The sequence below is a fragment of the Lolium perenne genome, chromosome 4 (assembly GCF_019359855.2).
Source record: "Lolium perenne isolate Kyuss_39 chromosome 4, Kyuss_2.0, whole genome shotgun sequence".
NCBI lineage: Eukaryota > Viridiplantae > Streptophyta > Magnoliopsida > Poales > Poaceae > Lolium > Lolium perenne.
The window spans coordinates 285671577-285695591 of NC_067247.2; positions in this window are offsets into that span (position 1 = coordinate 285671577).

The window sequence follows — 24015 nt, forward strand, 5'->3', positions numbered from 1 at the left end:
GAAAAAGCTCTAGCACATGATTTAATCCCTGCTTCCCTCTGCGAAGGGCCTGTCTTTTACTTTATGTTGAGTCAGTAAACCTATTTTCCCTCCATCTTAAGCAAGCATTTGAGTTGTTGTGATCAAACCATCTATATTGTGATTTACTTCATCATGTCTTTTACTCTTCCTTGTTTGGTACAAGTTTTATCCGAATGAATATAGCTTTGAAAGTTATCAATGATTATGAGGAGATTATTATGATTGAGTATGCAAGTTGTGCCATATAAACTTTAACATGAGAGCGCTACTCGATAGATAAGTACAATCTGTTAATTGTTCTCTGACCAAGAACGAAGTTTGCCATCGCCAATTATGATTTCTTATGCACCTTATTCGTGATTACCTTATACTTGTTTCAAGTTGAATTATATGAGGAAGTTGTTTACTAGAATGTCTTGTGTGAATGAATATGATGCTTCTTGTCCGTATTTTATTTATCGACTCTTCACTCCATAAACATGTGGTCCTGTTTACCGAGTTCAGTTTCGCTTGGGGACAAGCGAAGTCTAAGCTTGGGGGAGTTGATACGTCCATTTTGCATCACTATTTTATATCATAATTTGATGTTATTCATTGATATATTTCATATTTGGAGATGATACTTATGTTATTTCATCTATTTTGCATGTTTCATGATTATTGGAGGATCGCGCACCGGAGTCAGGATTCTGCTGGAAAAAGCGCCGTCAGAATGCAATATTTCGGAAGATCAACAATTGAAGGAAATTATATGAAAAATCCTATTTTTCCAGAGGACGAAGGGAGCCAAAAGGAGGAGCCGAGGAGGGCTGCCATGGGCCCACCTCACAGGCCGGCGCGGGCCAAGGCCTGGCCGCGCCGCCTTGTGGGGAGGGGGCCCACAGCCCCCTCTGGCCTCCTCTCCTTCGCGTACATCTTCGTCCCGAAAACCTAAGCTCCAGAGGATAGTCGCGAAGAGTCACAGCCGCCTCTGCGGGGCGGAAAACACAAGAGAGAAAAGAGCTCTCCGGCAGGCTGAGATCCGCCGGGGAAATTCCCTCCCGGAGGGGGAAATCGACGCCATCGTCACCGTCATCGAGCTGGACATCATCTCCATCGCCATCACCATCATCTCCATCATCATCACCGCAGTCTCCACCGCTGCACCTCATCACCACTGTAACGATTTGGATTGGATCTTGATTGTTTGATAGGGGAAACTCTCCCGGTATTGATTTCTACTTGTTATTGATGCTATTGAGTGAAACCATTGAACCTAGGTTTATGTTCAGATTGTTATTCATCATCATATCACCTCTGATCATGTTCCATATGATGTCTCGTGAGTAGTTCGTTTAGTTCTTGAGGACATGGGTGAAGTCTAAATGTTAGTAGTGAATTATGGTTGAGTAATATTCAATGTTATGATATTTAAGTTGTGGTGTTATTCTTCTAGTGGTGTCATGTGAACGTCGACTACATGATACTTCACCTTTATGGGCCTAGGGGAATACATCTTGTATTCGTTTGCCAATTGCGGGGTTGTCGGAGTGACAGAAACCTAAACCCCCGTTGGTATATCGATGCAGGAGGGATAGCATGATCTCAGAGTTTAAGGCTGTGGTTAGATTTATCTTAATTACTTTCTTGTAGTTGCGGATGCTTGCAAGGGGTATAATCACAAGTATGTATTAGTCCTAGGAAGGGCAGTGCATTAGCATAGGTTCACCCACACAACACTTATCAAAACAATGAAGCTTAATTAGCTATATGAAGCAAAAACATTAGACTAAATTCCCGTGTGTCCTCAAGAACGTTTGGTCATTATAAGTAAACAAACCGGCTTGTCCTTTGTGCTAAAAAGAATTGGGCCACTCGCTGCAATTGTTACTCTCGCATTTTACTCACTCGTACTTTATTCATCTGCTACATCAAAACCCCCTGAATACTTGTCTGTGAGCATTTACAGTGAATCCTTCATCAAAACTGCTTGTCAACACCTTCTGCTCCTCGTTGGGATCGACATTCTTACTTATCGAAAATACTACGATACACCCCCTATACTTGTGGGTCATCAGTTAGTTCTGATGGTGCTGCTGCCCATCTTAATAATTTTGTTGAACTTTGTGAGATGCAAAAGTATAAGAATGTAGATGGTGACATTATAAAATTAAAATTTTTTACTTTCTCATTAAGAGGAAGAGCTAAAGATTGGTTGCTATCTTTGCCTAAGAATAGTATTGATTCATGGTCTAAATGTAAAGATGCTTTCATTGGTAGATATTATCCTCCTGCTAAAATTATATCTTTGAGAAGTAGCATAATGAATTTTAAGCAATTGGATAATGAGCATGTTGCTCAAGCATGGGAAAGAATGAAATCTTTGATTAAAAATTGCCCAACCCATGGACTGACTACTTGGATGATCATCCAAACCTTTTATGCAGGACTGAATTTTTCTTCACGGAACTTATTGGATTCAGCAGCTGGAGGTACTTTTATGTCCATCACTCTAGGCGCCGCAACAAAGCTTCTTGATAATATGATGATTAATTACTCTGAATGGCACACGGAAAGAGCTCCACAAGGTAAGAAGGTAAATTCTGTTGAAGAAACCTCCTCCTTGAGTGATAAGATTGATGCTATCATGTCTATGCTTGTGAATGGTAGATCTAATGTTGATCCTAATAATGATCCTTTTGCTTCATTGGTTGCCCAAGAAGAACATGTTGATGTGAACTTCATTAAAAATAATAATTTCAACAATAACTATTGGCCATATCCTGCTAGTGGTAGTGGTTATGGTAATTCTTATGGTAGATATGTTTCACCTAATGAGGAAAAGATGTTAGAAATTGAAAGATCTACTAAGAGCTTTATGCAATCACAATATGAGCAAGATCAATTGTTTACTAAAACTATGAATGAACAATCTACCTTGTTGAAAAATATAGGAAATCAACTTGAAAATCTGAATATGGAGATTTCCGGTTTGCAAACTAAGCTTGCAAATGCTGAAAACCGAATCTCATACATGTCTGCGTCACAATCTTCTTTAAATCTTTGGGGAGGATTGATAATGTTCGCATTATGGTTAACAATAACCTTGTCCCCGTTGATTTTGTTGTGTTGGATATTGAATGCAATGCAGCTTGTCCCATTATATTGGGAAGACCTTTTCTTCGAACTGTTGGTGCCATTATTGATATGAAGGAAGGTAATATTAAATATCAATTTCCTCTCAAGAAAGGTATGGAACACTTCCCTAGAAAGAGAATGAAGTTACCTTTTGATTCTATCATTAGAACAAATTATGATGTTGATGCTTTGTCTCTTGATGTTACTTGATTCACACTTTCTGCGCCTAGCTGAAAGGCGTTAAAGAAAAGCGCTTATGGGAGACAACCCATGATTTTACTTCTGCACTTTTGTTTTATATTTGAGTCTTGGAAGTTGTTACTACTGTAGAAACCTCTCCTTATCTTTATTTTATTGCATTATTGTGACAAGTAAAGTCTTTGATAGTAAGGTTCATACTAGATTTGGATTACTGCGCAGAAACAGATTTCTTGCTGTCACGAATTTGAGTAGTATTCCCTGTAGGTAACTCAGAAAAATCTGAAAATTTACGTGAGTAATCCTCAGATATGTACGCAACTTTCATTGAATTTGATAATTTTCATTTGAGCAATTTTAGTGCCCCTGAAAAATTCGTCTTTACGGACTGTTCTGTTTTGACAGATTCTACCTTTTATTTCTCATTGCCTGTTTTGCTATGTTTGATGGATTTCTTTGTTCCATTAACTTTCAGTAGCTTTGTGCAATGTCCAGAAGTGTTAAGAATGATTATGTCACCTCTGAACATGTGAATTTTTGATTATGCACTAACCCTCTAATGAGTTTATCTTGAGTTTGGTGTGGAGAAAGTTTTCAAGGATCAAGAGAGGAGGATGATACAATAAGATCAAGGAGAGTGAAAGCTCTAAGCTTGGGGATGCCCCCGTGGTTCATCCCTGCATATTTCAAGAAGACTCAAGCATCTAAGCTTGGGGATGCCCAAGGCATCCCCTTCTTCATCGACAGCATTATCAAGTTCCTCTAGTGAAACTATATTTTTATTCCGTCACATCTTATGTGCTTTACTTGGAGCGTCTGTATGTTTTTGTTTTTGTTTTGTTTGAATAAATTGGATCCTAGCATTCATTGTGTGGGAGAGAGACACGCTCCGCTGTTGCTTATGAATACATATGTTCTTAGCTTTATTCTTAATGTTCATGGCGAAGGTTGAAACTGCTTCGTTAATTGTTATATGGTTGGAAACAGAAAATGCTACATGTGGTAATTGGTATAATGTCTTGAATAATTTGATACTTGGCAATTGTTATAGATCATGTTTAAGCTCTTGCATCATATACTTTGCACCTATTAGTAAAGAAATACATAGAGCTTGCTAAAATTTGGTTTGCATGATTGGTCTCTCTAGAGTCTAGATATTTTCTGGTAAGGTTTTGAGCAACAAGGAGGACAGTGTAGAGTCTTATAATGCTTGCAATATGTTCTTATGTGAGTTTTGCTGTACCGGTTCATACTTGTGTTTGCTTCAAACAACCTTGCTAGCCTAAGCCTTGTACTGAGAGGGAATACTTCTCGTGCATCCAAATCCTTGAGCCAAAAACTATGCCATTTGTGTCCACCATACCTACCTACTACATGGTATTTCCTGCCATTCCAAAGTAAATTGCTTGAGTGCTACCTTTAAACAATTCAAAATTTATTACCTCTGATTTGTGTCAATGTTTTATAGCTCATGAGGAAGTATGTGGTGTTTATCTTTCAATCTTGTTGGGCAACTTTCACCAATGGACTAGTGGATTCATCCGCTTATCCAATAATTTTGCAAAAAGAGCTGGCAATGGGGTTCCCAGCCCCAATTAATTAACCTTCATAATTTTACAAAAAAATAGACACTCCTCCATGGTATGTGATTGTTGGACGGCACCCGAGGATTCGGTTAGCCATGGCTTGAGAAAGAAAAGGTGGGGAGGAGTGTCATCTAAATAAAACTTAAATAAAAAGACACTCCTTCATGGTATGAGATTGTTGGCAGGCACCCGAGGATTCGGTTAGCCATGGTTTGTGAAAGCAAAGGTTGGAAGGAGTGTCACCCAAAAATAAAAAAATTCATGGAAGCCGCTCTTTGAAAGTCTGCCTGGCAAGGGGGTTAGAGTGCCCACTACCATTCGTTGACAACAACAAACACCTCTCAAAACATTACTTTTATGCTCTCTTTATGTTTTCAAAATAAAAGCTCTAGCACATGAAGGAGATATGCCCTAGAGGCAATAATAAAGTGGTTATTATTTATATCTTTATGTTTATGATAAATGTTTATATATCATGCTATAATTGTATTAACCAAAACATTAGTACATGTGTGATATGTAGACAAACAAGAAGTCCCTAGTATGCCTCTTAAACTAGCTTGTTGATTAATGGATGATTAGTTTCATAATCATTAACATTGGATGTTATTAATAACAAGGTTATATCATTATATGAATGATGTAATGGACACACCCAATTAAGCGTAGCATAAGATCTCGTCATTAAGTTATTTGCTATAAGCTTTCGATACATAGTTACCTAGTCCTTATGACCATGAGATCATATAAATCACTTATACCGGAAAGGTACTTTGATTACACCAAACACCACTGCGTAAATGGGTGGCTATAAAGGTGGGATTAAGTATCCGGAAAGTATGAGTTGAAGCATATGGATCAACAGTGGGATTTGTCCATCCCGATGACGGATAGATATACTCTGGGCCCTCTCGGTGGAATGTCGTCTAATGTCTTGCAAGCATATGAATAAGTTCATAAGAGACCACATACCACGGTACGAGTAAAGAGTACTTGTCAGGAGACGAGGTTGAACAAGGTATAAAGTGATACCGAAGATCAAACCTCGGACAAGTAAAATATCGCGTGACAAAGGGAATTGGTATTATATGTGAATGGTTCATTCGATCACTAAAAGTCATCGTTGAATATGTGGGAGCCATTATGGATCTCCAGATCCCGCTATTGGTTATTGGTCAGAGTGAGTACTCAACCATGTCCGCATAGTTCACGAACCGTAGGGTGACACACTTAAAGTTGGATGTTGAAATGGTAGAAATTGAATATGGAATGGAGTTCGAATATTTGTTCGGAGTCCCGGATGAGATCCCGGACATCACGAGGAGTTCCGGAATGGTCCGGAGAATAAGATTCATATATAGGATGTCATTTTATGTGAATTAAAATGTCGCGGAAGGTTCTATGGAAGGTTCTAGAAGGTTCTAGAAAAGTCCGGAAGAAACCACCAAGGAAGGTGGAGTCCACATGGGACTCCACCTCCATGGCCGGCCAACCCTAGTGGGGGAGGAGTCCCAAGTGGACTCCCCCTTAGGGGGCCGGCCACCCCCCCATATGGGAGGTGGAAATCCCACCTTTGGTGGGAGTCCTAGCTTGGCTAGGTTTCCCCACCATATGGAAGGTTTTTGGTTCGGGTCTTATTCGAAGACTTGGAGACCAACTCTTGGGGATCCACCTATATAATGAGGGGCCAAGGGGAGGGGGCCGGCCACCCCAAGACCACAAGCTGGCCACCCCAAGACCACAAGCTGGCCACCCCAAGACCACAAGCTGGCCGCCCCCCTTGAAGTGGCCGGCCACCCCCTCCCAAACCCTAGCCGCCCCCCTCTCCTCCATATCTCCCGCGTAGCTTAGCGAAGCTCCGCCGGACTTCTCCACCGCCACCGACACCACGCCGTCGTGCTGTCGGATTCAAGAGGAGCTACTACTTCCGCTGCCCGCTGGAACGGGGAGGTGGACGTCGTCTTCATCAACAACCGAACATGTGACCGAGTACGGAGGTGCTGCCCGTTCGTGGCGCCGGAACCGATCGTGATCAAGATCTTCTACGCGCTTTTGCAAGCGGCAAGTGAACATCTACCGCAGCAACAAGAGCCTCCTCTTGTAGGCTTTGGAATCTCTTCAAGGGTGAGACTCGATAATCCCCTCGTTGCTACCGTCTTCTAGATTGCATCTTGGCTTGGATTTCGTGTTCGCGGTAGGAAAATTTTTGTTTTCTATGCAACGTTATCCTACAGTGGTATCAGAGCCGTGTCTATGCATAGATGGTTGCACGAGTAGAACACAATGGTTTGTGGGCGTTGATGCTTTTGTTATCTTTAGTTGAGTACTTTGCATCTTTGTGGCATAGTGGGATGAAGCGGCTCGGGCTAACTTTACATGACCGCGTTCATGAGATTTGCTCCACGCTCGACATGCAACTTGTATTGCATAAGTGGATTTGCGGGTGTCTGTCTCTCCTACTATAGTGAAGATTCAATTTACTCTTCTATCGACAACACTAGTATCACCGTTGTGTAGGATAACGTTGCATAGAAAACAAAAAATTTCCTACCGCGAACACGCAATCCAAGCCAAGATGCAATCTAGAAGACGGTAGCAACGAGGGGGTATCGAGTCTCACCCTTGAAGAGATTCCAAAGCCTACAAGAGGAGGCTCTTGTTGCTGCGGTAGACGTTCACTTGCCGCTTGCAAAAGCGCATAGAAGATCTTGATCACGATCGGTTCCGGCGCCACGAACGGGCAGCACCTCCGTACTCGGTCACACGTTCGGTTGTTGATGAAGACGACGTCCACCTCCCCGTTCCAGCGGGCAGCGGAAGTAGTAGCTCCTCTTGAATCCGACAGCACGACGGCGTGGTGTCGGTGGCGGTGAAGAAGTCCGGCGGAGCTTCGCTAAGCTACGCGGGAGATATGGTGGAGAGGAGCTTGGCTAGGGTTTGGGAGGGGTGGCCGGCCACTCTATGGGGGGCGGCCAGCTTGTGGTCTAGGGGTGGCCGGCCCCCTCCCTTGGCCCCTCATTATATAGGTGGATCCCAAGTGTTGGTGTCCAAGTCTTCGAATAAGACCCGAAACCAAAACCTTCCATAAGAGGGGAAACCTAGCCCAACTAGGACTCCCACCCAAAGGGTGGGATTTCCACCTCCCATGTGGGGGGGGTGGCCGGCCCCCTATGGTGGAGTCCACTTGGGACTCCACCCCATCTAGGGCTGGCCGGCCATGGTGGTGGAGTCCCATGTGGACTCCACCTTCCTTGGTGGTTTCTTCCGGACTTTTCTAGAACCTTCTAGAACCTTCCATAGAACCTTCCGCGACATTTTATTTCACATAAAATGACATCCTATATATGAATCTTATTCTCCGGACCATTCCGGAACTCCTCGTGATGTCCGGGATCTCATCCGGGACTCCGAACAAATATTCGAACTCCATTCCATATTTCAAGTGCTACCATTTCAACATCCAACTTTAAGTGTGTCACCCTACGGTTCGAGAACTATGCGGACATGGTTGAGTACTCACTCCGACCAATAACCAATAGCGGGATCTGGAGATCCATAATGGCTCCCACATATTCAACGATGACTTTAGTGATCGAATGAACCATTCACATATATTACCAATTCCCTTTGTCTCGCGATATATTACTTGTCCGAGGTTTGATCTTCGGTATCACTCTATACCTTGTTCAACCTCGTCTCCTGACAAGTACTCTTTACTCGTACCGTGGTATGTGGTCTCTTATGAACTCATTCATATGCTTGCAAGACATTAGACGACATTCCACCGAGAGGGCCCAGAGTATATCTATCCGTCATCGGGATGGACAAATCCCACTGTTGATCCATATGCCTCAACTCATACTTTCCGGATACTTAATCCCACCTTTATAGCCACCCATTTACGCAGTGGTGTTTGGTGTAATCAAAGTACCTTTCCGGTATAAGTGATTTACATGATCTCATGGTCATAAGGACTAGGTAACTATGTTTCAAAAGCTTATAGCAAATAACTTAATGACGAGATCTTATGCTACGCTTAATTGGGTGTGTCCATTATATCATTCACACAATGACATAACCTTGTTATTAATAACATCCAATGTTCATGATTATGAAACTAATCATCCATTAATCAACAAGCTAGTTTAAGAGGCATACTAGGGACTTCTTGTTTGTCTACATATCACACATGTACTAATGTTTCGGTTAATACAATTCTAGCATGATATATAAACATTTATCATAAACATAAAGATATAAATAATAACCACTTTATTATTGCCTCTAGGGCATATCTCCTTGATCTCCCACTTGCACTAGAGTCAATAATCTAGATTACATTGTAATATACCTAACTCCCATGGCATTCTGGTGTTGGTCATGCTTTGCCCTAGGGTGTGCTTTAGTCAACGTATCTGCTATTTTCAGATCTGTTTGTACTTTGCAAATCTTTACTTCTCCATCTTCGATGTACTCGCGAATCGAGTGGTAACGCAGCTTGATATGCTTCAGCCTCTTGTGTGACCTTGGCTCTTGTGCATTGGCGATGGCACCCATGTTATCACAGTAAATGATTAATGGGTCCAATGCACTAGGAACCACACCGAGCTCTACAATGAACCTCTTCATCCATACCGCTTCCGATGAAGCCTCTGAAGCCGCTATGTACTCTGATTCTGTTGAAGACTTCGCCACCGTGCACTTTGCTTCGAGCTTGCCCAGCTTATCGCAGCACCATTCAATATAAACACGTACCCAGATTGTGACTTAGAGTCATCGGGATCGGTGTTCCAACTTGCATCGGTGTAACCATTTACAACGAGCTCTTGGTCACCTCCATAACAAAGAAACATATCCTTAGTTCTTTTCAAGTACTTCAGGATATTCTTGACCGCTGTCCAGTGTTCCATTCCTGGATCACTTTGATATCTGCTAGTCAAACTAACAGCATGTGCTATATCTGGTCTAGTACATAGCATGGCATACATGATAGATCCTACTGCCGAGGCATAGGGGATGTTACTCATCCTTTCTCTTTCTTCTGCCATAGCCGGTCCTTGAGTTTTACTCAATACCTTGCCTGGTAACATAGGTAAGAACCCTTTCTTACTTTCGTCCATTCTAAACTTCTTTAGAATCTTGTCCAGATATGTACTCTGTGATAGCCCTATTAGGCGTCTTGATCTATCTCTATAAATCTTGATGCCTAATATATACGATGCTTCACCAAGGTCTTTCATTGAAAAACTATTATTCAAATAACCCTTAACATCGCTTAATAGTTCTATATCATTCCCGATCAATAATATGTCATCTACATATAATATCGGGAATGCTACGTAGCTCCCACTCACTTTCTTGTAAATACAGGCCTCTCCATGACCTTTGTATAAACCCGAAGTCTTTGATCACCTTATCAAAGCGTCGGTTCCAACTTCTTGATGCTTGCTTCAGTCCACAGATTGAACGCTGAAGTTTGCATACTTTGTCAGCATTTTTAGGATCGACAAAACCTTTGGGTTGTACCATATACAACTCTTCCTCAATGTCTCCATTAAGGAACGTCGTTTTGACATCCATCTGCCAAATCTCATAATCGAAAAATGCAGCTATTGCTAACAAAATCCTCACAGATTTTAGCTTCGCTACAGGTGAGAAAGTCTCATCGTAGTCAACTCCTTGAATTTGTCGGAAACCCTTTGCGACAAGTCGAGCTTTATAGACAGTAATATTACCATCAACATCTGTTTTTCTCTTGAAGATCCATTTATTCTCGACAGCCTTTCGGCTATCAGGTAAGTCTACCAAAGTCCATACTTTGTTATCATACATGGATCCCATTTCGGATTTCATGGCTTCTTGCCATTTGTTGGAATCTGGGCTCATCATCGCTTCTTCATACATCGCAGGGTCCTCATCATTGTTATCCACAATCATGACATTTAGACAAGGATCATACCAATCAGGAGTGGCACGTTCCCTTGTCGATCTGCGAGGTTCAGTAGTTTCCTCGTTCGAAGTTTCATGATCATTATCATTAGCTTCCTCTGTTGCCGGTGTAGGTGGTACAGGTACAACTTCGATCTGCGCTACTCTGATCAACGAGTATAGATTCATCAATCTCATCGAGTTCTACTTTTCTTCCAGTCACTTCTTTAGTGAGAAATTCTTTCTCAAGAAAGGTTCCGTTCTTAGCAACAAAGATTTTGCCTTCGGATCTGTGATAGAAAGTGTACCCTATAGTTTCCTTAGGGTATCCTATGAAGACGCATTTCTCCGCTTTGGGTTCTAGCTTGTCCGGTTGTAACTTCTTTACATAGGCTTCGCAACCCCAAACTTTCAGGAACGATAGCTTAGGTTTCTTATTAAACCATAATTCATACGGTGTCGTTTCTACGGATTTTGATGGTGCTCTATTTAAAGTGAATGCGGCTGTCTCTAATGCATAACTCCAAAATGATAACGGCAAATCAGTAAGAGACATCATACTACGAACCATATCTAAAAGAGTTCGATTACGACGTTCGGACACACCGTTTCTTTGAGGTGTTCCCGGCGGTGTCAATTGTGAAAGTATTCCGCATTTCTTTAAATGCATGCCAAACTCATAACTCAGATATTCACCTCCACGATCAGATCGTAGAAATTTGATCTTCTTGTTACGTTGATTTTCTACTTCACTTTGGAATTCCTTAAACTTCTCGAAAGTTTCGGATTTATGTTTCATGAAATAGATATACCCATATCTACTCAGATCATCTGTGAAGGTTAGAACATAACGATAACCACCGCGCGATGCTACGCTCATTGGTCCACATACATCGGTATGTATGATTTCCAATAAGTCGATGGCTCGCTCCATCATACCAGAAAATGGAGTCTTTGTCATTTTTCCCATTAGACATGCTTCGCATCTATCAAGTGACTCAAAGTCAAGTGATTCAAGTAATCCATCAGTATGGAGTTTCTTCATGCGTTTCACTCCAATATGACCAAGACGACAGTGCCACATATAAGTAGAATTATCATTAAGTTTAATTCGCTTAGCATCAATGTTATGTATATGCGTATCACTACTATCGAGATCTAACAGAAATAAGCCATTCTTTTGTGGTGCTCGACCATAAAAGATATTATTCATAAAAATAGAACAACCATTATTCTCAGACTTGAATGAATAACCGTCTTGTATTAAACAAGATCCAGATATAATGTTCATGCTCAATGCGGGTACAAAATAACAATTATTTAGGCTTAAAACTAATCCCAAAGGTAGATGTAGAGGAAGTGTGCCGACAGCGATCACATCGACTTTGGATCCATTTCCAACGCGCATTGTCACTTCATCTTTCAGTAGTCTTCGTTTATTCTTTAGTTCCTGTTTCGAGTTACAGATATGAGCAACCGAACCAGTATCAAATACCCAGGTACTAGAACGAGAACCAGTGAGCTAAACATCTATAACATGTATATCAGATATACCTTCTTTCTTCTTCTTGACAAGGCCGCTCTTCAGATCAGCCAGATACTTGGAGCAATTACGCTTCCAGTGTCCCTTCTCCTTGCAGTAATAGCACTCAGCATCAGGCTTAGGGCCGTTCTTAGGTTTCATAGGAGGCGTGGCAGCTTTCTTGCCACCCTTCTTGAATTTACCCTTAGACTTGCCCTGTTTCTTGAAACTGGTGGTCTTGTTGACCATCAACACTTGGTGCTCTTTCTTGATCTCAATCTCAGCAGCTTTTAGCATGCCAAAGAGTTCAGGTAACTCCTTGTTCATGTTCTGCATATTGTAGTTCATCACAAAGTTCTTGTAACTTGGTGGCAGTGATTGAAGGACACGATTAATCCCCAGTCTGTTAGGAATCACTATTCCCAAGTCACTGAGTTTCTTCGCATTCCCGGTCATGGCGAGCATGTGCTCACTAACGGAGCTGCCTTCTTCCATCATACAGCTGAAGAAATGTTTCGATGCTTCATAGCATTCCACTGCCGCATGAGTCTCGAATATAGCTTTCAGCTCATTCATCAACTCATGAGGATCATGGTGCTCAAAACGTTTTTGAAGATCGGATTCCAGACAGCACAGGATGGCACACTGAACTTGAGAGTACCGAGTTTTCCGAGTTGCGTAAACAGCTTTTACTTCATCGGATTCATCTTCTGCAGGAGGGTCACCTAGCGGTGCATCAAGCACAAATTGCAGATTTCCGCCAGAGAGGAAGATCCTCACATGACGGAACCAGTCGGTGAAGTTGCTATCGTTGCTCTTAAGTTTCTCTTTCTCTAGGAACTGATTAAAATTGATTGGGGACGCCATCTCTACAACATATATATGCAATAGTTTAGACTAAGTTTATGACAAATTGAGTTCAAATTTTAATTCAACATAATTAAAACCCTAGGTGAACTCCCACTCAAAACAATATCCCTCGCATTGTCTTAGTGATCACACGAACCAAATCCACCGCACCTATGTCCGATCATCACGAGACAAGGTGTGATTTCAATGGCGAACACTCAAAGTGTTCATCATATCAACCATATGATTCATGCTCTACCTTTCGGTATCACGTGTTCCGAGACCATGTCTGTACATGCTAAGCTCGTCAAGGCCACCTTAGTATCCGCATGTGCAAAACTGTCTTGCACCCGTTGTATGCACTTGTTGATTCTATCACACCCGATCATCACGAGATGCTTCGAAACGACAAGTCTTGGCAACGGTGCTACTAAGGATGAACACTTTGTTATCTTGAGATTTTAGTGATGGATCATCTTATAATGCTACCGTCGTGATCTAAGCAAAATAAGATGCATAAAAAGGATTAACATCACATGCAGTTCATATGTGATATGATATGGCCCTTTTGTCTTTGCGCCTTTGATCTTCATCTCCAAAGCACGGACATGATCTCCATCATCTTCGGGCATGATCTCCATCATCGTCGGCGTAGCGTCAAGGTCAATGGCGCCGTCTTCATGATTGTCCTCCATGTAGCAACTATTACAACTACTTTGAAATACTACTCAACATGAAATTTAAAGACAACCATAAGGCTCCTGCCGGTTGCCACAATACAATAATGATCATCTCATACATATTCATCATCACATTATGGCCATATCACATCACCAAACCCTGCAAAAACAAGTTAGACGTCTCTAATTTGGTTTGCATATTTTACGTGGTTTAGGGTTTTCGAGAGAGATCTAATCTACCTACGAACATGAACCACAACGTTGATACTAATGTTTTCAATAGAAGAGTAAATTGAATCTCTACTATAGTAGGAGAGACAGACACCCGCAAAGCCTCTTATGCAATACAAGTTGCATGTCGAACGAGGAACAAGTCTCATGAACGCGGTCATGTAAAGTTAGTCCGAGCCGCTTCATCCCACTATGCCATAAAGATGCAAAGTACTCAAACTAAAGATAACAAGAGCATCAACGCCCACAAACCATTGTGTTCTACTCGTGCAACCATCTATGCATAGACACGGCTCTGATACCACTGTACGATAACGTTGCATAGAAAACAAAAATTTTCCTACCGCGAACACGCAATCCAAGCCAAGATGCAATCTAGAAGACTGTAGCAACGAGGGGGTATCGAGTCTCACCCTTGAAGAGATTCCAAAGCCTACAAGAGGAGGCTCTTGTTGCTGCGGTAGACGTTCACTTGCCGCTTGCAAAAGCGCGTAGAAGATCTTGATCACGATCGGTTCCGGCGCCACGAACGGGCAGCACCTCCGTACTCGGTCACACGTTCGGTTGTTGATGAAGACGACGTCCACCTCCCCGTTCCAGCGGGCAGCGGAAGTAGTAGCTCCTCTTGAATCCGACAGCACGACGGCGTGGTGTCGGTGGCGGTGAAGAAGTCCGGCGGAGCTTCGCTAAGCTACGCGGGAGATATGGTGGAGAGGAGCTTGGCTAGGGTTTGGGAGGGGTGGCCGGCCACTCTATGGGGGGCGGCCAGCTTGTGGTCTAGGGGTGGCCGGCCCCCTCCCTTGGCCCCTCATTATATAGGTGGATCCCAAGTGTTGGTGTCCAAGTCTTCGAATAAGACCCGAAACCAAAACCTTCCATAAGAGGGGAAACCTAGCCCAACTAGGACTCCCACCCAAAGGGTGGGATTTCCACCTCCCATGTGGGGGGTGGCCGGCCCCCTATGGTGGAGTCCACTTGGGACTCCACCCCATCTAGGGCTGGCCGGCCATGGTGGTGGAGTCCCATGTGGACTCCACCTTCCTTGGTGGTTTCTTCCGGACTTTTCTAGAACCTTCTAGAACCTTCCATAGAACTTTCCGCGACATTTTATTTCACATAAAATGACATCCTATATATGAATCTTATTCTCCGGACCATTCCGGAACTCCTCGTGATGTCCGGGATCTCATCCGGGACTCCGAACAAATATTCGAACTCCATTCCATATTTCAAGTGCTACCATTTCAACATCCAACTTTAAGTATGTCACCCTACGGTTCGAGAACTATGCGGACATGGTTGAGTACTCACTCCGACCAATAACCAATAGCGGGATCTGGAGATCCATAATGGCTCCCACATATTCAACGATGACTTTAGTGATCGAATGAACCATTCACATATATTACCAATTCCCTTTGTCTCGCGATATATTACTTGTCCGAGGTTTGATCTTCGGTATCACTCTATACCTTGTTCAACCTCGTCTCCTGACAAGTACTCTTTACTCGTACCGTGGTATGTGGTCTCTTATGAACTCATTCATATGCTTGCAAGACATTAGACGACATTCCACCGAGAGGGCCCAGAGTATATCTATCCGTCATCGGGATGGACAAATCCCACTGTTGATCCATATGCCTCAACTCATACTTTCCGGATACTTAATCCCACCTTTATAGCCACCCATTTACGCAGTGGTGTTTGGTGTAATCAAAGTACCTTTCCGATATAAGTGATTTACATGATCTCATGGTCATAAGGACTAGGTAACTATGTTTCGAAAGCTTATAGCAAATAACTTAATGACGAGATCTTATGCTACGCTTAATTGGGTGTGTCCATTATATCATTCACACAATGACATAACCTTGTTATTAATAACATCCAATGTTCATGATTATGAAACTAATCATCCATTAATCAACAAGCTAGTTTAAGAGGCATACTAGGGACTTCTTGTTTGTCTACATATCACACATGTACTAATGTTTCGGTTAATACAATTCTAGCATGATATATAAACATTTATCATAAACATAAAGATATAAATAATAACCACTTTATTATTGCCTCTAGGGCATATCTCCTTCACGTTGTGGTTCATGTTCGTAGGTAGATTGGATCTTACTCGAAAACCCTAAACCACGTAAAATATGCAAACCAAATTAGAGAACGTCTAACTTGTTTTTGCAGGGTTTGGTGATGTGATATGGCCATAATGTGATGATGACTATGTATGAGATGATCATTATTGTATTGTGGCAACCGGCAGGAGCCTTATGGTTGTCTTTAAATTTCATGTTGAGTAGTATTTCAAAGTAGTTGTAATAGTTGCTACATGGAGGACAATCATGAAGACGGCGCCATTGACCTTGGTGCTTCGCCGACGATGATGGAGATCATGCCCGTTGATGATGGAGATCATGTCCGTGCTTTGGAGATGAAGATCAAAGGCGCAAAGACAAAAGGGCCATATCATATCACATATGAACTGCATGTGATGTTAATCCTTTTATGCATCTTATTTTGCTTAGATCGCGACGGTAGCATTATAAGATGATCCCTCTCACTAAAATCTCAAGATAATAAAGTGTTCATCCTTAGTAGCACCGTTGCCAAGACTTGTCGTTTCGAAGCATCTCGTGATGATCGGGTGTGATAGAATCAACAAGTGCATACAACGGGTGCAAGCCAGTTTTTGCACATGCGGATACTAAGGTGGCCTTGACGAGCCTAGCATGTACAGACATGGTCTCAGAACACGTGATACCGAAAGGTAGAGCATGAATCATATGATTGATATGATGAACACTTTGAATGTTCGCCATTGAAATCACACCTTGTCTCATGATGATCGGACTTAGGTGCGGTGGATTTGGTTCGTGTGATCACTAAGACAATGCGAGGGATATTGTTTTGAGTGGGAGTTCACCTGTTTTTTTTTTAATTAATTTGAATTAAAATTTGAACTCAATTTGTCATAAACTTAGTCTAAACTATTGCAAATATATGTTGTAGATATGGCGTCCTCAATCAATTTTAACCAGTTCCTAGAGAAAGAAAAGCTTAAGAGCAACGGTAGCAACTTCACCGACTGGTTCCGTCATGTGAGGATTTTCCTCAATGGCGGAAATCTGCAATATGTGCTTGATGCACCGCTAGGTGACCCTCCTGCAGAAACTGATACCGATGAAGTAAAAGCTGTTTACGCAACTCGGAAAACTCGGTACTCTCAAGTTCAGTGTGCCATCTTATGCAGTCTGGAAGCCGATCTTCAAAAACATTTTGAGCACCACGATCCACATGAATTGATCAATGAGTTGAAGACTATATTTGAGACTCATGCGGCCGTGGAATGCTATGAAGCATCGAAACACTTCTTCAGCTGCATGATGGAAGAAGGCAGCTCCGTTAGTGAGCACATGCTCGCCATGACCGGGCATGCGAAGAAACTCAGTGATTTGGGAATAGTGATTCCTAATAGACTGGGGATTAATCGTGTCCTTCAATCACTGACACCTAGTTACAAGAACTTTCTGATGAACTACAATATGCAGAACATGAACAAAGAGTTACCTGAACTCTTCTCCATGCTAAAATCTGCTGAGATTGAGATCAAGAAAGAGCACCAAGTGTTGATGGTCAACAAGACCACCAGCTGCAACAAACAGGGCAAGTCTAAAGGCAAGAACAGGAAGAGTGGCAAGAAAGCTGCCACGCCTCTGTGAAACCTAAGACCGGCCCTAAGCCTGATGCTGAGTGCTATTACTGCAAGGAGAAGGGACACTGGAAGCGTAATTGCTCCAAGTATTTGGCGGATCTGAAGAGCGGCCTTGTCAAGAAGAAGAAAGAAGGTATATCTGATATACATGTTATAGATGTTTATCTCACTGGTTCTCGTACTAGTACCTGGGTATTTGATACTGGTTCGGTTGCTCATATTTGTAACTCGAAACAGGAACTAAAGAATAAACGAAGACTACTGAAAGATGAAGTGACGATGCGCGTTGGAAATAGATCCAAAGTCGATGTGATCGCTGTCGGCACACTTCCTCTACATCTACCTTCGGGATTAGTTTTAAGCCTAAATAATTGTTATTTTGTACCCGCGTTGAGCATGAACATTATATCTGGATCTTGTTTAATGCAAGACGGTTATTCATTCAAGTCTGAGAATAATGGTTGTTCTATTTTTATGAATAATATCTTTTATGGTCGAGCACCTGAAAATAATGGCTTATTTCTGTTAGATCTCGATAGTAGTGATACACATATACATAACATTGATGCTAAGCGAATTAAATTGAATGATAATTCTACTTATATGTGGCACTGTCGTCTTGGTCATATTGGAGTGAAACGCATGAAGAAACTCCATACTGATGGATTACTTGAATCACTTGACTTTGAGTCACTTGATAGATGCGAAGCATGTCTAATGGGAAAAATGACTAAGACTCCATTTTCTGGAATGATGGAGCGAGCTACAGACTTATTGGAAATCATACATACCGATGTGTGCGGACCAATGAGCGTAGCATCGCGCGGTGGTTATCGTTATGTTCTAACCTTCACAGATGATCTGAGTAGATATGGGTATATCTATTTCATGAAACATAAATCTGAAACTTTCGAGAAGTTTAAGGAATTCCAAAGTGAAGTAGAAAATCAACGTAACAAGAAGATCAAATTTCTACGATCTGATCGCGGAGGTGAATATCTGAGTTATGAGTTTGGCATGCATTTAAAGAAATGCGGAATACTTTCACAATTGACACCGCCGGGAACACCACAACGTAACGGTGTGTCCGAACGTCGTAATCGAACTCTCTTAGATATGGTTCGTTCTATGATGTCTCTTACTGATTTGCCGTTATCATTTTGGAGTTATGCATTAGAGACAGCCGCATTCACTTTAAATAGAGCACCATCAAAATCCGTAAAAACGACACCGTATGAATTATGGTTTAATAAGAAACCTAAGCTGTCGTTTCTGAAAGTTTGGGGTTGCGAAGCCTATGTAAAGAAGTTGCAACCGGACAAGCTAGAACCCAAAGCGGAGAAATGCGTCTTCATAGGATACCCTAAGGAAACTATAGGGTACACTTTCTATCACAGATCCGAAGGCAAAATCTTTGTTGCTAAGAACGGAACCTTTCTTGAGAAAGAATTTCTCACTAAAGAAGTGTCTGGAAGAAAAGTAGAACTTGATGAGATTGATGAATCTATACTCGTTGATCAGAGTAGCGCAGTACCGGAAGTTGTACCAGTACCGCCTACACCGACAACAGAGGAAGCTAATGATAATGATCATGAAACTTCGAACGAGGAAACTACTGAACCTCGCAGATCAACAAGGGAACGTGCCACTCCTGATTGGTATGATCCTTGTCTAAATGTCATGATTGTGGATAACAATGATGAGGACCCTGTGACGTATGAAGAAGCGATGATGAGCCCAGATTCCAACAAATGGCAAGAAGCCATGAAATCCGAAATGGGATCCATGTATGATAACAAAGTATGGACTTTGGTAGACTTACCTGATAGCCGAAAGGCTGTTGAGAATAAATGGATCTTCAAAAGAAAAACAGATGCTGATGGTAATATTACTGTCTATAAAGTTCGACTTGTCGCAAAGGGTTTTCGATAAATTCAAGGAGTTGACTACGATGAGACTTTCTCACCTGTAGCGAAGCTAAAATCTATGAGGATTTTGTTAGCAATAGCTGCATTTTTCGATTATGAGATTTGGCAGATGGATGTCAAAACGGCGTTCCTTAATGGAGACATTGAGGAAGAGTTGTATATGGTACAACCCAAAGGTTTTGTCGATCCTAAAAATGCTGACAAAGTATGCAAACTTCAGCGTTCAATTTATGGACTGAAGCAAGCATCAAGAAGTTGGAACCGACGCTTTGATAAGGTGATCAAAGACTTCGGGTTTATACAGTGTCATGGAGAGGCCTGTATTTACAAGAAAGTGAGTGGGAGCTCTGTAGCATTCCTGATATTATATGTAGATGACATATTATTAATTGGGAATGATATAGAACTATTAAGCAGTGTAAAGGGTTATTTGAATAATAGTTTTTCAATGAAAGACCTTGGTGAAGCATCATATATATTAGGCATCAAGATTTATAGAGATAGATCAAGACGTCTAATAGGGCTATCACAGAGTACATACCTGGACAAGATTCTAAAGAAGTTTAGAATGGACGAAAGTAAGAAAGGATTCTTACCTATGTTACCAGGCAAGGTCTTGAGTAAGACTCAAGGTCCGGCTACGGCAGAAGAAAGAGAAAGGATGAGTCAGATCCCCTATGCCTCGGCAGTAGGCTCTATCATGTATGCCATGCTATGTACAAGACCGGATATAGCACATGCTGTTAGTTTGACTAGCAGATATCAAAGTGATCCAGGAATGGAACACTGGACAGCGGTCAAGAATATCCTGAAGTACTTGAAAAGAACTAAGGATATGTTTCTTTGTTATGGAGGTGACCAAGAGCTCGTTGTAACAAGTTACACCGATGCAAGTTGGAACACTGATCCTGATGACTCTAAGTCACAATCTGGGTACGTGTTTATATTGAATGGTGCTGCAGTAAGCTGGGCAAGCTCGAAGCAGTGCACGGTGGCGAAATCCTCAACAGAATCGGAGTACATAGCGGTCAGAGGCTTCATCAGAAGCGGTATGGATGAAGAGGTTCATTATAGAGCTCGGTGTGGTTCCTAGTGCATTGGACCCACTAGTCATATATTGTGACAACATGGGTGCCATCGCCAATGCACAAGAACCAAGGTCACACAAGAGGCTGAAGCATATCAAGCTGCGTTACCACTCGATTCGCGAGTACATCGAAGATGGAGAAGTAAAGATTTGCAAAGTACACACTGATCTGAATGTAGCAGATCCGTTGACTAAAGCTCTCCCTAGGGCAAAGCATGACCAACACCAGAATGCCATGGGTGTTAGGTATATTACAATGTAATCTAGATTATTGACTCTAGTGCAAGTGGGAGACTGAAGGAGATATGCCCTAGAGGCAATAATAAAGTGGTTATTATTTATATCTTTATGTTTATGATAAATGTTTATATATCATGCTATAATTGTATTAACCGAAACATTAGTACATGTGTGATATGTAGACAAACAAGAAGTCCCTAGTATGCCTCTTAAACTAGCTTGTTGATTAATGGATGATTAGTTTCATAATCATGAACATTGGATGTTATTAATAACAAGGTTATATCATTATATGAATGATGTAATGGACACACCCAATTAAGCGTAGCATAAGATCTCGTCATTAAGTTATTTGCTATAAGCTTTCGATACATAGTTACCTAGTCCTTATGACCATGAGATCATATAAATCACTTATACCGGAAAGGTACTTTGATTACACCAAACACCACTGCGTAAATGGGTGGCTATAAAGGTGGGATTAAGTATCCGGAAAGTATGAGTTGAAGCATATGGATCAACAGTGGGATTTGTCCATCCCGATGACGGATAGATATACTGGGGCCCTCTCGGTGGAATGTCGTCTAATGTCTTGCAAGCATATGAATAAGTTCATAAGAGACCACATACCACGGTACGAGTAAAGAGTACTTGTCAGGAGACGAGGTTGAACAAGGTATAAAGTGATACCGAAGATCAAACCTCGGACAAGTAAAATATCGCGTGACAAAGGGAATTGGTATTATATGTGAATGGTTCATTCGATCACTAAAAGTCATCGTTGAATATGTGGGAGCCATTATGGATCTCCAGATCCCGCTATTGGTTATTGGTCAGAGTGAGTACTCAACCATGTCCGCATAGTTCACGAACCGTAGGGTGACACACTTAAAGTTGGATGTTGAAATGGTAGAAATTGAATATGGAATGGAGTTCGAATATTTGTTCGGAGTCCCGGATGAGATCCCGGACATCACGAGGAGTTCCGGAATGGTCCGGAGAATAAGATTCATATATAGGATGTCATTTTATGTGAATTAAAATGTCGCGGAAGGTTCTATGGAAGGTTCTAGAAGGTTCTAGAAAAGTCCGGAAGAAACCACCAAGGAAGGTGGAGTCCACATGGGACTCCACCTCCATGGCCGGCCAACCCTAGTGGGGGAGGAGTCCCAAGTGGACTCCCCCTTAGGGGGCCGGCCACCCCCCCATATGGGAGGTGGAAATCCCACCTTTGGTGGGAGTCCTAGCTTGGCTAGGTTTCCCCACCATATGGAAGGTTTTTGGTTCGGGTCTTATTCGAAGACTTGGAGACCAACTCTTGGGGATCCACCTATATAATGAGGGGCCAAGGGGAGGGGGCCGGCCACCCCAAGACCACAAGCTGGCCACCCCAAGACCACAAGCTGGCCACCCCAAGACCACAAGCTGGCCGCCCCCCTTGAAGTGGCCGGCCACCCCCTCCCAAACCCTAGCCGCCCCCCTCTCCTCCATATCTCCCGCGTAGCTTAGCGAAGCTCCGCCGGACTTCTCCACCGCCACCGACACCACGCCGTCGTGCTGTCGGATTCAAGAGGAGCTACTACTTCCGCTGCCCGCTGGAACGGGGAGGTGGACGTCGTCTTCATCAACAACCGAACGTGTGACCGAGTACGGAGGTGCTGCCCGTTCGTGGCGCCGGAACCGATCGTGATCAAGATCTTCTACGCGCTTTTGCAAGCGGCAAGTGAACATCTACCGCAGCAACAAGAGCCTCCTCTTGTAGGCTTTGGAATCTCTTCAAGGGTGAGACTCGATAATCCCCTCGTTGCTACCGTCTTCTAGATTGCATCTTGGCTTGGATTTCGTGTTCGCGGTAGGAAAATTTTTGTTTTCTATGCAACGTTATCCTACATCACAAACATAGCAATCAATGCTTCCCTCTGCGAAGGGCCTTTCTTTTACTTTTATGTTGAGTCAGTTCACCTACTTCCTTCTATCTTAGAAGCAAACACTTGTGTTAACTGTGCATTGATTCTTACATGTTTGCATATTTGCATTCATCATATTACTTTGCATTGACAACTATCCATGAGATATACATGTTGAAAGTTGAAAGCAACCACTGAAACTTAATCTTCCTTTGTGTCGTTTCAATGCCTTTACTTTGAATCTATTACTTTATGAGTTAACTCTTATGCAAGACTTATTGATGCTTGTCTTGAAAGTACTATTCATGAAAAGTCTTTGCTATATGATTCAATTGTTTAACCATTGTCTTTACCATTGCTTTGGATCGCTGCATTCATTACATATGCTTACAATAGTATTGATCAAGATTATGATAGCATGTCACTTTAGAAATTATCCTTGTTATCGTTTACCTACTCGGGGACGAGTAGGAACTAAGCTTGGGGATGCTGATACGTCTCCAACGTATCTATAATTTCTTATGTTCCATGCTACTTTTATGATGATACTCACATGTTTTATACATACTTTATGTCATATTTATGCATTTTCTGGCACTAACCTATTAACAAGATGCCGAAGAGCCAGTTGTTGTTTTCTGCTGTTTTTGGTTTTAGAAATCCTAGTAAGGAAATATTCTCGGAATTGGACGAAATCAATGCTCAGGGTCTTATTTTTCCACAAAGCTTCCAGAAGACCGGAGGATATACGAAGTGGGGCCACGAGGCTGCGACACAGCAGGGCCGCGCGGCCAGGGCTAGGGCCGCGCCGCCCTGGCGTGTGGGCCCCTCGTGACGCCCCCTGACCTACCCTTCCGCCTACATATAGCCTTCGTCGCGAATACCCCAGTACCGAGAGCCACGATACGGAAAACCTTCCAGAGACGCCGCCGCCGCCAATCCCATCTCGGGGGATTCAGGAGATCGCCTCCGGCACCCTGCCGGAGAGGGGAATCAT